This window comes from Peromyscus maniculatus, chromosome 7 (genome assembly GCF_049852395.1).
Source record: "Peromyscus maniculatus bairdii isolate BWxNUB_F1_BW_parent chromosome 7, HU_Pman_BW_mat_3.1, whole genome shotgun sequence".
NCBI lineage: Eukaryota > Metazoa > Chordata > Mammalia > Rodentia > Cricetidae > Peromyscus > Peromyscus maniculatus.
This window is the reverse complement of record NC_134858.1, coordinates 29,178,338-29,194,324: the sequence shown is the minus strand read 5'-3', so window position 1 is coordinate 29,194,324 and position 15,987 is coordinate 29,178,338. Positions and strand designations below refer to the sequence as shown.

At 43.5% G+C, this 15,987-nt stretch overlaps 1 protein-coding gene and 1 long non-coding RNA gene across 2 annotated transcripts in view; one reads left to right on the top strand and one right to left on the bottom strand.

Annotated features, from left to right (window-relative positions):
* Positions 1-540: 540 nt before the first annotated feature.
* On the bottom strand, positions 541-8,845 carry LOC143274214 (uncharacterized). Its single transcript, XR_013052666.1, has 3 exons — positions 6,060-8,845; positions 2,076-2,129; positions 541-832 (listed from the first exon to the last, which is right to left on the bottom strand). It is a non-coding gene; the product is annotated as an uncharacterized LOC143274214 (long non-coding RNA).
* Tmem45b (transmembrane protein 45B) overlaps positions 5,791-15,987 on the top strand; it is a 43,506-nt gene continuing 33,309 nt past the window's right edge. Inside the window, exon 1 of the mRNA XM_006997653.4 lies at positions 5,791-5,932. The gene's annotated coding sequence lies outside the window, so the exon portion shown is untranslated. The remainder of the gene's footprint in view (positions 5,933-15,987) is intronic.

Here is a 15,987-nt window from a genome sequence, read left to right as displayed (position 1 = left end):
ACCCATTATTTTGTAAGCTAATTTTCAAAAATAAGAAATAAATAAAATATAAAAATTAAAATTAAATAAAGGGCACGGCTACCCTTCATGGATAGTCAGTGATTCTCCAGAATACATTAAACAAAGATCTCAGTGCCAGGTACCGGATTCTTCCCTGAGCCCCATCCCCTCCCCCACAATAAAAACACAGGCTATTGCTACCACTTGCTTGCCTAACGTAAGTATGTGGTAAGGCCTTACTGCTGAAGGCACAGCACTTTGGTTGCAGCACGTAGAGAAATCAAATTGGAACTGACCTGAAAACGGCCTCCTTGTTGGCTGTCTTTCACAATACTGGAAGGTGCTATACACGGGCTGCTTGGGAGACAAATTGTCAGTGGTATCATTCATATTTGAACACCAAATGCTAGACAAGTTGTCCCCATGAGTGCAATAATGGCATGAAGGTTATGGGGTTAACCTGTAGCAGGGTCCTTTGCTGTTGTTCCCTTTGGGGGCGGGGCCAAGTAGGTGCAGAGTCAAACCACACAGACTCCTGGAGAATGTCAAAACAATCTCATTTTATTCAGGAAGAGACAAGCCTTATATACCCTCCACCCTACCCTGGGGGGAGGTCTGATGAATATGCATCAGCTGGTGTGACATGGCTGCCTCTCATTGGTCCAGGTCATCTCCAGATCATGTTTCAGCTGTTGTTGCTAAGATCATCAGGTAGACCCAGGTTGGCTCTCAGAAAGTATCTTTTTTACTTGTTTGGGCTGGATGGCCCACAAGCCTGTTAGGGATGAGTCATCCCACATTAACCAACTGCTTCCTGATGGGATGTTGAGTCCTGCATATGATCAAAAGAGGAAAAGCTACTACCGTTGTTTGCTAGATGGACATATTGTCAAACTGCTTTCTACATATTTATGTTTATACCTATATATTAGTGCTGCTGCCAACCTTGGCTACAGAAGCTTTTTTTGTGGTGGGCAGCAATTAGTATAAAAACTAGGGCTGGCAGTGGTAGCACACACCTTTAATCCCAGCACTCAGGAGGCAGAGCCAGGCAGATCTCTGTGAGTTCGAGGCCAGCCTGGGCTACCAAGTGAGTTCCAGGAAAGGCGCAAAGCTACACAGAGAAACCCTGTCTCGAAAAACCAAAAGATTGATATCGATGTTGTATTTAGGGATGAGCACTCAACAATCTCTGATTTATAGCACTTTGACTAGTTCCGAGTTTGTTTGTTTTTTTTTGTGTGTGTGTGGGTGTGTTTCTGAGACAGGGTTTCTCTGTGAGCTTATCAGGGCCACTCCCATTCAAACCACCACAGAGAAGATCTGGCAAGAATTTACAACTGATCAAATTAAGAAGAGAAAGGTAAACAGACTAGCAGGTTGAGTCTAGTATGAGTCTAAGATTTTAAGCTGTCGAAAGAGACTTAAAGAGCTAGAGAGTAGTGAATGAGGAATCTAAAGATAGACCTGATAAAATAGGGTTTGATTTTAGGACATAGAGACAGCTAGTAGAGAATAAAGGTCAGAACTAAAGCCTAAAAGGAAAGGACTGCAAATATGTGCTGGGGTTGGTAGAGCTGAAGCTTAAGGAGCACTGCCTGCAGAGGAAGTGTCCTGCAAGACGGATACACTTAAGGAGTCCGTCTGTAATCTTATTTGGGGACTATACTTCTTTAGTTATATGATACAACTTTGTTTATTTCTTTATGGTCTCCCTTTTCAATGATGTAAGAATTTCTTGGTAATGTGGAAACCATCTTTGATTAAATTATTTTTGTAGCCTTTACTGTTGTGCTAGTGAATCAGCTCTGTTTAAGGCAAGGCAAACTGGTTTCTGTGGTGATATATTGTGTATCCTAATAAACTTGCCTGAGGATCAGAGGACAGAGCCAGCCACTAGATAAGACATAGAAGTCAGGTAGTGGTGGCACACACCTTTAATCCTATCACTCAGGAGGCAGAGATCTGTCTGGACCTCTGAATTCAAGGCCACACTGGACTACAATGAGATTGATCCAGGATAGGAGAGAAACAGAGCCAGGCAGTGGTGTACATGCATTTGTGTGTGTACTCACCATGTATGTGTAGGCATCTACAGAAGCCAAAAGATAGCATCAGATCCATGGGAGCTGTGGGTACAAGCAATTGTGAGCTGTGCAATATGGATACTGGAAACCAAACTTAGGCTGTGTGAGAGAGCAGCAAGCACTCTTGACTGCTGATCCTCTCCTCCAGCCCCCATGATAAAGGTTTTTTAAAGAACAGCTATACTAGCAACAGCTACAAAATCAACCATTTCCCATGCCATTCCTTTAAGTGTTTTGTTAGGACACAAACTTATGGGTTTCATATACATTTCCATATACAGATGTCACTGTAACTTGCTCGTGTTTGCTCAATCCTCTCCCTCCCCTTCCCACAGTTCTCTCATACAATCCTGCCTAGAAGCAAGTAATATTTTGTCTTTCTTCCCCCTCTTATCTTCTCACATTTCCCCTCTCCCTTTTCTTTAGATCCCCTCTCATCCTCCACATAGTCTCCCTTCGACTTTTGTGCTTATTTCAATTCTACATATGAAAAAACACATGTAACATTTGTCCTTCTGAGACTGAAAATACAATCTTTTGCTTGTGAAGGTCCAATTAAGGACATTCCAGATACTAGTCTGTTATATTTCTCTCTCTCTCTCTCTCTCTCTCTCTCTCTCTCTCTCTCTCTCTCTCTCTCTCTCTCTGTGTGTGTGTGTGTGTGTGTGTTAAGATAGATTTATTTATTTATTTATTTATTTATTTATTTATTTATTTATTTATTATGTATACAGTGTTCTGTTTGCATGTATCCCTGCAAGCCAGAAGAGGGCACCAGGTCTCATTATGGATGGTTGTGAGCCACCATGTGGTTGCTGGGAATTGAACTCAGGACCTCTGGAAGAGCAGCCAGTGCTCTGAACCTCTGAGCCACCTCTCCAGCCCCTATGTTATGCTTTGTTTTGTTTTTTAATTATTACTTATTTTTAGTTTACGTGTCTGGGTGTTTTGCCCGCATATATGTCCATGTACCACATGTGTGCAGGGCCTGAAGAGGACAGAAGAGGGTATGGGATCCTGTGAGACTGGAGTTACAGTTTGGAGCTGCCGTGTGAGTGCTGGGAATTGAACCCAGGTCTTCTAGACGAGTAGCCAGAGTTCTTAACTGCTGAACTAACCTTTCAGCCCTGCTTCTGTCTTTTGAGAGTCTGTGAAGTCTGGTTGCCCTTGAACTTGAAATCCTTTTGCCTCTAGCTCCTGAGTGGTGGGATTATACAGATATATCCTACCGCCTGGGAGTTTCCTCTTTATCAAAAGACAATTTGATAATAATTTATATTATTGTATTATTTTAAAGTTGATTTCTTGATACTTTGTTGTTGTTGTTGTTTTTTTTTTTTTTAGTTCACCTTTCACAATGGGTACGAGGCAGAGTATAAGAGGGAGGGGGTCTTCATCTGTTTCCTGTTATTGCTGTAGCTGAACAGCGATGCTGTGCAGTTTATAAAAATGAAAGTTTGTTTGTGACATGGTTTTGGAGACTGGGAAGTCCAATATCAAAGTTCCAGCATGGGGTAAAGTCCCTCCTCCTCTGTAGAACCTGATGAAACTAGCCCATGTCCTTCTAACAGAGTCACAGATGCCATCATGGGGGCCTTACCTTGTGACCTCACTGTTGCCAACCCCAGGGGCTTTACCTCATGACCTCTCAAAGGCTCCACTTTCTAATTCCTTGAATGTCTGCTTTTGAGGACTACATTTCCTAATTCCAAAGCAGGGGATTTGAGAGGACACATTGAAGGCAGAGTGGCAGGCATACCTTGGAGTCCAGGGACATATGCTTGCTTCCAGATGCTTTGTTTTTAACTACTTCATTGAAACTGATTTCAGTGAAATTAAGGGCAAAGTTATACTTTAAAAACTGGCTTGTCAGCCAGGCAGTGGTGGCACACACCTTGAATCCCAGCACTTGGGAGGCAGAGCCAGGCCGATCTCTGTGAGTTCGAGGCCAGCCTGGTCTCCAAAGCGGGTTCCAGGAAAGGTGCAAAGCAACACAGAGAAACCTGGTCTCGAAAAACCAAAAAAAAGAAAGAAAGAAAGAAAGAAAGAAAGAAAGAAAGAAAGAAAGAAAGAAAGAAAGAAAGAAAGAAAGAAAGACCAAACCAAAAAAGCAGAACAAAACAAAACAAAACAAAAAAACAAAAACCAAACACCTGGCTTGTCTTACTATCTGGGTGCTGACTTTGATGCAGAGATCCTTTTCTAAGTTCTGGTTTTTCAATGTTAAGAATCTCAGAGCTGGGGAGGTGGCCCCATCGGTAAAGTACTTACGGTGCAAGAGTGAGGACCTGAGTTCAGATCCCCAGAACTCGTGTAAAATGCTGGGCGTTGAGGGGGACGCACACACCCATCACCTCACTGCAGACAAGGGAGGGACCCTAGGCCTTGCTGGCCCATAGTCTAACTGATAAAGTGAACAAGCTCCAGGTTCAGTGAGTAACCTTGTCAAGAAATTAGGTGGAAACCCAACATGGACCTCTGCCTCCACATGTACACACACACACACACACACACACACACACACACACACACACACACACGCACACACACACACGCACACACACAGTATCTCTGAGCTTTGGTTGTAGTTCCATTGGTATTTTTCTAGCTTGCACAAACCCCTGTGTTTGACCCCCCTGAACTACATAAACCAGACATAGAGGATAACTTGTAATCCCCATGCATTCGAGGTAGAAGCAGGAGGATCAGAAGTCCAAGGTCATCTTTGGCTGCCTGGCAAGGTTGGGCTACATAAGATCCTACCTAAAAAAAAAAAAAAAAAAAAAAAGAAGAAGAAGAAGTAATAAAATTTTAAAAGCATCTTTGCTAATCAGTAGCTATATAATTAAAATGACACACATTTGTCTCATGACCCTTTGCCTACAAGGAAAATAAAGTATTACTGAGCAGAAAGCCTGAGAAGGATCTGGTAACCCAGAGTAGCCTCTCCCAGTATGATGACTGTGTAGGGTTCCTCCCTTTCCTCTATTTCAAAATCTGCAGGTGTGGGCAAACTCCAGGATGAGGCTCGACACTTCCCTCCAAGTACTAGTCCCCAAGTGGACAATATAATGTTTATTATAAGACCTTTTTTGAAAACAGAGCAGCTTTTCATAGGTTCCTCTGCTAGCACCCCTCCCTGGTTCTTACCAGTGTGTGAAAAGAAAACCTTAGTGCTAGCATTCTCCTGTCTTTAGGGTGTAAGGGGCAAGCACCGAGGGTGCAGAATAAGGTCAGTCTCTTAACAAGAAGTGCCACAGACAGCTGCAAAGGTTATAGCATCTTAAACACTGCAGTGAGAGCCATGCATTTCAAGGGAGGGAACTCTTCTCGGACTTCACCCCGGAACTATCCCACCTGGTAGAATTTTGTCAAATGTGCACAGAGCGGATGGATGGATGGATGGATGGATGGATTTAAAAAATCCTCTCGTGTATTCATGTATATACCACCCACCAGAGCCTTCCTTGGCAGGTGAACACACAGGGCCGCTTGTCCCTTGTGTGCTGGCTGTGGTTCCCTGACCAGGAGTTGCTTTGCATAGTAGGAAGTCTCCATAAGTAGTCCTGGATGAGCCAGGGGTCTGGGCTTTCGGGAACACACTCTTTAGCGAGTGCCTGTGGCCAGGCAGGGACTGTCTCTGAAGCAGCGTCAAAGGGTATAAAGGAAAGCGCTGTGTTGGGCTACCTGCGTGAGGGCTAGCAGGGTAGGGCCATCCAGGGTTGCCAGCGCCTGCAGCGGGCGGGGTGGGGCGGGGCTGGGTGCCGACGCCTGCACCTGCTGGGCACCCGCGGCCACATTCGTGGCCGGAGCTGACAAGTGAACACCTCTGAGGCTCGGATAAGGTCAGAAGTCCCCCTGGGGCAGGGGCTGGGGGCCCGGGAGAAAAGGAGGCACTGCCTGAGGGAGCTCCACCTGGGAAGGGAGGCGCGTATCGGACCGCCAGGGGACAAGAGAGGGATAAGGACGCACTGGTTGGACGCATTGGTTCGGAGGAGCCTCGGATGGAGGAAGGGTGCTGGAGTGCAGAGGCTACCCTGGTGCCTCGGAATCCGTTGGTCGCCCCTTCGGGCTGGGAGCAGTCCCCCGCGGAAGTTGCTCCTCTGCACTGTCCCCCGCCCCCACCCCGAGGTCCTGGAATGATTCGGGTCCACACGTAGGTGCGAAGTCCGGCATCCATTCTCCCTGAGTGGAGCAGGGGACGTGTCTACCGCGGAGCCCTCGAGTTGTTTTCGGGCTGCCAGCTTGGCTTGTGCTCACTTGAACCCCATTTGTCGCTCCTTATTAGCTAGGGATCCACAAATACAGGACCGAGATACATTCCTTGGGCCAGGAAGTCTGATGAGAGACGGTTGAGACAGCCCCTCACCCCACCCCACCCCACCCCCAGCCATCATTTGGCCTGGGCCTCTCAAAGCAGGGAGTAAAGCCCTAAGATTGGCCCTAGTACGGAGAACCTGAAAGGGAAAGGGAGAGGCGCTATCTGAATCCAGAGGGAATGACCTTGGAAACAAGGCCCACCTTAAATGGGGAAAAAAAAAAAAGATTTTTACTTCAGTCAAGGAACGGTGGGGCTTCATAAAATGTAGTTTAGAAAACCTTAGGAGCAGCTTCCTCTCCTAAGGTCTCAGCAACGGCCGCTTCCGTTCCTTCCCTTCCCTTTGGAGCCTCTTTTCCCCTCTCCCCACACTACTTCCTGTGGTGCCCCACCCTGGGTTCCATTTGACTTCAGGATTAGTCTAGCCACCAAAGCTGGAAGGCAGATGCATTTATCTAACTACACACCCATCCAAATAGCTACTATGCGTTATTGTTCACAAGCAACCTGCGCTTTCGTTTTTGTCAATAAGAGCTTTCTACTCAGTAGAGTCTGGATTTTGAACCCCAAGAAGCAGCTCGGTTTGTTGGCTTAATAATAATGTGATCACCTGCTGTTCTGTGGTTTCTGGGAAAGATAGCAAGGTTCCTTTGAATATGAGGGTTCTTCCGTTTTACAAAGTAGAGAGCCTGTGCTAAGTAAGCAGCGAGCAAGGCATTATCTGGTTGACAGTATTTGTATTATAGAGACGCAGTATTCTTCCATCTTTCCAAAGCCTTTGAGTTGCTCTCACTGAGGAAGATGGAAACGTACCAGCGCTCTACTTTCCCTTGTAGTCTATGGTCTCTTCCCCGGCCTTTCTGATGGATGCTGCCTGTGATGGCCATCGCGAGAGCTGTTGAGTCTCATTTTATCTGAGGTCTCCCCTGAAATGCTCCTGCTTATAGCTACGACTTACTCTTGGAACTTAAAAAGCTATGGCTTAAAAATGGCACTTGGAGATGAGCACTGGAGTGGAGAGAGATGGAAAAGACTTCTGATTCTTCAAGTGGCATCAGTGGCATGCTCAATTAATTATTCAAAATACGTTAGGTGTTAGGCAGAATCAAAGCACTATCAGAGGTTATCACTCTTTCGCTTGTTGAACGCAGTAGGTAAGGACGGCTTTACCACACGTAAAGCCACCCTCACAGCTGAGGTCCCCGAGATGGCAAACCTTTTTAATTATGGGGAAATTAAAGTCACTGGTGTGTTAACAAAAAAATAGGTAGCTCTATAAAAATATTTCCTCTTTATAAGTTTCTACAGATGGTCGTAAGACAAACAATAATTCACAACAGTAGACCACACTGAAGGGGAACAAGAGGCCACACACAAGTGCTGTGGTCCCCTTGAATTCCCTGTGACTCCCTCTTCACTTGACCTCTGAACTTCGACCCTTTTAACCAGCCAGCTCTCTCTCCCAGACCTTCTTTAGAACTGGAAATAGACAAAACAGATTAAAGTAGAACTGGATGAGTTTCTTTTTTTTTTTTTTCTTTTTTTTTCATATATTTTATTTTTTTATTTTACAGTACTATTCAGTTCTACATAATAGCCACAGATTCCCTTGTTCTCTCCCTTCCTGCCACCCTCCCCTTCCCCCCATCCAACTCCCCATTCCTACCTCCTCCAGATCAAGGTCTCCCCCGAGGACTGGGATGGACCTGATAGACTCAGTACAGGCAGGGCCAGTCCCCTTCTCCCTGATTGAGCCAAGTGTCCCTGCATAAGTCCCAGGTTTCAAACAGCCAACTCATGCAATGAGCCCAGGACCTGGTACCACTGCCTAGATGCCTCCCAAACAGATCAAGCCAATCGACTGTCTCACCTATTCAGAGGGCCTGATCCAGTTGGGGGCCCCTCAGCCTTTGGTTCATAGATCCTGTGCTTCCATTCATTTGGTTATTTGTCCCTGTGCTTTATCCAACCTTGGTTTCAACAATTCCCACTCATATAAACCCTCCTCTTTCTCACTAATTAGACTTCCAGCACTCCACCCGAGGCCTAGCCGTGGATGTCTGCATTCAGATTCCTCTTTTACTGACCTCTTTTAGGAGTAGATGAACACAAGGTCAGGGCCAGAAGAAAATTGAAAAGGTCTATCAGTTGCCTGTATGTGCTGCAGAGTGATGCTGACACATGGCAAGCCATGGTATTGCCCTGCCAAGGGTTTGGTTTTCATAAAGCATCATCAATATCTTGTGGGTAGAACAGCAGAATGGGGATTTGTAGAGTGCAGAGTGGGAGATAAGAGTAGGCTCTCAGCCGGGCTCTGGTGGCGCACGCCTTTAATCCCAGCACTTGGGAGGCAGAGGCAGGTGGATCTTTGTGAGTTCGAGGCCAGCCTGGTCTACAGAGCGAGTTCCAAGAAAGGCACAAAGCTACACAGAGAAACCCTGTCTTGAAAAAAAAAAAAAAAAAACAGACCAAAAAAAAAGGAATAGGGTCTCTAGTCCTCATGCAAAACTGAAACCAAATCATTCTGTACCTGGCCAGTGTTGCTCACTGCCCATTTATGAAATAGTTGAGCCGGGACTCCAACCTGAATGTTTTCCAGAATCCTACAGTTCATATTAGGTAATCTTATACTATTATTTTTTAAGTTTTGTGATAGAAGATTACTATTTCTGTCTCCTAAATACTCATACATTTGTTTTTATATATTATTTATTCTTTGAGAATTTTGTAGACATATATAATTTATTTTGGTAATATCCAGCCCACAATTTCTCCCCTCCAACTCATTCTGGACCCTAACACAAACACGCACACAACACAGGTATACACACACACACACACACACACACACACACACACACATCTCCCTTCCACTTTCTCTCATCTCCTTTAAAAAAAAAAAACTCATTAAATCAAACTAGTACTCCAACTACTTCCATGGGTGTGGAGCCACCTGGAGTATGAGCAACCTACCAGGAGCCACACCCCTGAAGAAACAATGGCTGTCTCTCCGAAGAGTAGCCTAGTGTTCCTTGACTGCCAGTGGCTCCTCAGCTGAAGACGGTGCCTCATGTGCCCCTCTGTTATCCATTCTGGAATGTTGACCGTCTTGATCTTGTACAGGTCTTCAGGTCTTACACAGATAACAACAGTTACTGTGAGTTTGTGAGTAGCATCCATAAAAAAAAAAGATTCTCAGCAATTCTCCCTGTCCTTAGACCTTGGGCTCTTACAGACTTTCTGCCATTTCTTCTGCAATGTTCCCTGTCCCTTGGACGGGGAGAGAGGTGATATAGATATGTAACAAGTCTTTTTCTGTCCCACCTGCCAGCTCCCAAATCATGACGTGCAAACTTCTTATTGATTATGAAAGCTCGACCTGTAGCTTAGGCTTGTTTCTAAGTAGCTCTTATAACTTAAATTAGCGTTTGTATTAATCTACACTCTATCACGTGGTGTTACCTTTCTCCCATCTTGCATCTCGTTTCCTCTCCTCTTTCTTTGTCTCCCTGGAAATCCTGCCTAAACCCCCTGCCTAGCTATTGGCCATCTAGCTTTTTATTACACCAATCACAGCAATACACCTTCACACAATGAACAAATATCCCGCAACATAAACACTCATTTAATGCTGAACACTCCATGGTCCCTTATTCTTTGCATTTTGACCAATTGTGTATCTCTTCATTAGCCACTGCCCACTGAAAAAAGAAGCTTCTCCCATGAGGACTGAAAGCTGCATTTATTTATGGGTATGAATAAAAGTATTTCGAAGGTGGTTTGATACTATATTTAGCATAATAATAGTATTAGGCTCTCCTCCAGGACTTATGACCTCTCCGGACACAGGTTCCTGGCCAGTTTTATGACACCAGGCGTGAGCTCCCTCCTGTGAGGTGGGCCTTACATCCAATAAAAAGCAACCAATTACCCCATAACATTCATGCCACTATTGCGAAGTTGGTAATAGCTTTCCAGGCCAGCCATCACTGTAGCTCTCAAGAATTCACAGCTGGGTAAAACTGTTGATGACTTTTCTTTGGTAGCATACAAAGAATCTTTCGACACTGTGAAAGCTAGTCAGCAGGGAGGAAACGTCCAGTTCAGTACTAGCTTGAATATCCTATGACCAAAGTACGTGTTGTCTTCAGCAATAGAGTCTGGCCATCAAGTTCTGATGGGCAACCAAGAGCAATGTCAATAGCTTGTATTGTTTTAGGGATTGCTGGGAGGCCTCCGACCAACAACACAAAGAGAAGTAGCCCATATCAGGCACTGGGGTTTTCGTTTAAAGACTTATGACTTCTAGAAGGAGAATTACCCCTCCATCTAGGTTACTTCTATTCAAACTTTTTTTTTTCTGAGACAGGGTTTCTCTGTAGCTTTGGAGCCTGTCCTGGACTAGCTTTGCAGACTAGGCTGGCTTCGAACTCACAGAGATCCACCTGCCTCTGCCTCCCAAGTGCTGGGATTACAGGCATGCAACACCACTGCCCAGCCTATTCAAATTTTTTAAACTATTTTTTTTCAGTGAGCTTATAAAATAGATTTCCATGTGGCTTTGTCAAATCTCCTTAGTGTTAGTTATCCCTCCCACAACCCTTCCCTCTGCAATCTCCCCTTACTTAACACCTCCCATTGGTCCCCTTCCCCTTTCATATCACCTGTGTTCTGCTATCCCCTTCCCTTAAGATCTTCCTAAAGCGCTCTGCAATTGCCCATTTCTAGTACCCTGGCTTTTACAGGTACCCTAAGTTACAAACACACATCTAAGTCTAAGCTGGATCCACCTATGAGACAGAGCACGTGGCATTTGTCCTTCTGGGCCTGAATTGCCTTACTTAACTGAACATTTTCCTGTTTTAATACTTTTCCTGCATGTTTCATAATTTCATTTTTCTTTACAGATGGATAAAATCCCATTGTATTGATTCCATTTCCTAGCTATTGTGATTAGAACAGCAATGAGCATGAATAAGCAAGTAACCCTGTAATCGTTTAGAGCCCTTTGGGTATATGTCTTGGAGTGGTACAGCTGTCACATATTGATACATCTACCCTAGCTTTTTGAGGAGTCTGAACAGTGACTTCCAAAGTGGCGGCACTTGTTTATACTCCATCAGCAGTGGATAAACATCACCTCTCCTAACATCTTTGCTGGCATTTATTGGTTTTGGTTTTCTTGATCTTAGCCACTCTGAATGGGATGAGATGAAATCTCAGTGTAATTTTAATTTTCATTTCTCTGACTGCTGAGGATGATGAAAACTTTTTAAAATGTTTATTAGCCATTTATATCTATTCTTTTGAGACCTCTGTTCAGTTCCAGAGTCCATGTTTTAAATTGCTTTCTTTGTGTCAAGTTATTTTTACATTCTACACACTAATCCTCTGTCAGATATATAGCTGGCAAAAAATATTTTTCCCATTCTGTAGGCTACCTCTTTAGTTTATTAACATTTGACTCCATGGTACAGCAAGTTTTTAATTTCATGACACCTCACTTGTTAATAGTTGGTCTTACTTACTGCAAAACCAGGTCTTACTCAGAAAGGCCTTCTCTGAGTCCATACCTGAAGTAGACTCACTTCTTCTTCTCTAGAAATTTCAGAGTTTGGGGTCTAGTATTCAAATCTTTGGTACACTTGGAATTCATTTTTGTACATGGTGAGAAATAATCAACTTTCAGAGATGGCACAGCAGCTAAGAGCACTTATTGCTCTTGCAGAGGACTAAGGTTTGGTTGCTAGAACTCACATTGTAGCTCACAACCATGCATAATTTCAGTTCCAGGAAATCTAATGCCCTCTTCTGACTCTGCAGGCAATACATAGATGTGATGCACATTCATATACTCAGGTAAAACACTAACACATGTAAAATAAAATCATCCTTTACCAAAAATTTTAAGAACCAACTTCCATTCTTCCACAGGAAGATACTCAGCTTTCATTCTTTTACAGGTAAATATCTAGTTTTTCCAGCACCATATTTTGAGATGTTATCTTTTATTCAATGTGTACCTTTTTTATCTTTGTCAAAAAACTAGGTGGCTAAACGTATTTAGACCAACACCTAAGTCTTTAGTCTGTTCCTTTGACCAATGCTTCTATTTTGTGGTAGTGTCATACTGTTTTTTATCACTGTGGCACTGTAGTAGAATTTGAGATCAGGAGTAGTGATATCTCCAGTAGTATTTATTGTTTGGGATCATTTTGACTATCTGGCATCGTTTCTGCTACCATATAAATTTTAAGACTGTTTTTTCTGTGAAAAAAAAAATTGAATTGGAATTCTAATACAAATTACATTGAATATTTGGATTCATTTTAGTACAATGATCATTTTCACAATATTAATCCTACCAATCCATAATTATAGGTGGTCTTTCCATCTTAAGATTTCTTCTTCAGTTTCTTTAATGTTTTAAAATTTTCATATTTCCATTTATAAGCCAAACAGTGGTGGCACACACCTTTAATCTTAGCACTCAGGAGGCAGAGGCAGGTGGATCTCCAAGAGTTTGAGGCCGATCGGGTCTACAAAGCAAGTTCCAGGACAGCTAGGACTGTTACACGGAGAAATCCAGTCTCAAAACCCTACCCCCCAAATTTTTTCACTTATCAGTAATTTGTTTCCTTGGTTAGGTTTATTGCAAGGAATTTTCTTCTTAGGCTATTATGAATGTGGTAGTGTTCTTGATTCCTTTGCTGGTGTGCTTGTATATAAGAAGGCCACAGACTTAGATATGTTCATTATGCAACTGGGCACTTTGCTGAAACCACTCGTCAGCTCTAGGGGTTTTCTGCTGGAGTTCGAGGATCATTGGTGTATAGAATCGTATCATCAGCCAACAGGGATTAATTGACTCCTTCCTTTCCTGTTTGTATCCCTTGTGCTTATTTCTCTGGTCTAACTGCTCTAGCTAAGACTCCAAGCACTGTGTTAAAGAGAAATGGCAAGAGCGAAGCCCCTGTCCTGTTCCCAATCTCAGTGAGAATACTCTCCGAGTTTTCTCTATTTAACACGGTGGTGGTCCTGTGGTTGTTGTATATGACCTTTGTTAGGTTGAGATCACGTTCCCTCCACCACACGTTTCTCGAGGTTATGCTGAATTTTGTCAAAGGTATTTTCTGAATATATTGAGATGAGCATGTGATTTTTGCTTTTAGTTCATGATGGATTACATTCATTAATAGGTTATATTTATTGATCCCCGAGTCCCTAGAATAAAGGCAACTTGATCATGTGGAACGGCCTTTTTTGATGTATTTTTGAATTCAGTTTGCAAGTGTCATATTGAGAATTTTTGTGTCTATGTTCATCAAGGGAGCTGGCCAGTAATTATCTGGTATCAGGGCAATAGTGGCTTTTTTAAAGGCAGTGTTTGAAAAGTAGGGAAAAGGGCTAGTTCCATTGGCCCAGAGTGTATTACTTGGTAAGCAGTCGCTATGGGGGAGTTACGGCTGAAGGGAAATAGAAGATAATGAAACCATTTGCCTGGGTGTTATTATTCAGGCTTTCTGCTCCATGCTAAGTTCGTTGGTTTTAACTAGTTCTGTCTCTCGCAGATTCTCAGCTCCTCTGCTGTGCAGTTTTCTGTGAGTTGAGACTAGCCAAGGCACTGTTTGCTCAGGTGTGGCTGCTGCAACCCCACCCTGCTGGTGTGGGCAGCAGCTAGTGGAGGCACTGTGTAGAGGTTGTCTGTACTTCCCATGATATCTCCGTGCTCACGGTGGTCCAAACAGCAATGGCTGGAGACCCCGTGGATAAAACAATCCAGCTTTTGTGAATTTTCTGAGAGAAGTCTGGTAGCCTGGTTTGCAGCCAACTTCAGAGTCTTCCCATTCTTCAGCTGCATTGACCGCTGAGTTGGTTGCTGTCCCAGCGGGTCCATCAATAGTAGAGAAGTTTGCTGGAGAGCTGAGCAAGTGGATCCTAGTGACTGAGCAGCAGCTGATGGAATATTCCAGGTCCCTGGTTTCCCTAAGTATAATCAACCATTCCTTGCAAATCTGCTTAAAATCTTCCATCTTATCCAGAAGTCTGCTTTGTTTGAGTTTTTTTGGTTTGGGTTTTTTGTTTGTTTGTTTGGTTGGTTGGTTGGTTGGTTGGTTTGGTTTGGTTTGGTTTGGTTTGGTTTTACAAGACATGGTTTCTCTGTGTAGCCCTGGCTGTCCTGGAACTTACTCTGTAGACCAGGCTGGCCCCGAACTCAGAGATCTCCCTACCTCTTCTTCCTGAGTGCTTCAAAGACAGGTCTCACTATGTAGCCCAGGCTAAAGCTTTCAATCCTCCTGCCTCAGCCTTCCAATTGAAAGAAATTAATCATTTTGAAATTTTTATTTACTTATTTATTATGTATAGTGTTCTGCCTGCATGTGTCCTTGCAGGCCAGAAGAGGGCACCAGATCTCATTAAAGGTGGTTGTGAGTCACCATGTGGTTGCTGGGAATTGAACTCAGGACCTCTGGAAGAGCAGTCAGTCAGTGCTCTTAACCAGTGAGCCATCTCTCCAGCCCCTCATTTTGAAATTCTTAATGAAATTAAGTCATACAAAAACATAAAAGTATTCAATGTAGCATAAAATCTGTTGTTCGGAGTAATGTTTATATAAGCTGTTTAATGGACACTGAGCATTTACTCTTGCTTCTTAGATACCTTGTTTAGCCCGTTTTATTCTCAGCTTTGTCTGGTGTCCTGGGAAGAATGGTTTAGAGCTGCATAGAGTCTTAAAGATTATCAAACCCAATCTTCTCATTTTCAAAGATGAAAACTTAGAGTCTGGGAAAATTAAACAAATACCTCACGTTACTTCCTCAAATCTACTTCATTAAAGAATAGCAACTGAGACAGGGTCCTCTTGATGCTTACACATGCTTCTTTTGGCATGTGATCTCTGGATAATTTCCTAAATATATAAATCACATGACTTCTGATTTATTTATTGTATTGATCTGAGGTCTGCAACACCAAGCCATATCCTTCCTGAGTGCTGGACTAAAATATAGATAGATGTTCCTTGACTTATGGTTTGGTTATATGTCCTGATAAACACATTGTAAATGGAAAATGCCATAAGTCAAAAATACATCTACTGCACTGTCCCTGAACATTTGCTTTAGCAACACAGAATGCTGTGGGGTATAAGTTGTTTGCCCCTGTGATCACATGGCTACCTGGGAGCTGTTACTGACTGCTGCTGTCCAGCATTACAAGAGAAGATCCTATTTCATACATATGGATAGGTCAGAAAATCAAAAGTCAGGCACAGGGGTTTACTATCAACTGAATGCTTATGGCTTTCACATTATCATGGAGTCAAAAATGCTAAGTCTAGAGTGAGACTTCTGTTGAAAACCAAGAAACAAACAAAGGGAAAAAAAACCCTATGTCAAACCGTTATTCATCAGTTGGCCAGGTCCTTTCACCCTAACTGGACAGGAGTTGTGGGTTTGCAACAGGAAGCATTTTCAGTGCTGGTAGACCCAAGCCCTCCATTGCTCAAGACCTGTGGGTTAGACTGGTGGCCGAAAAAACTTACAGTCCCAAACCCCTGAGGGCTAGGCACGTGTGGCTCTG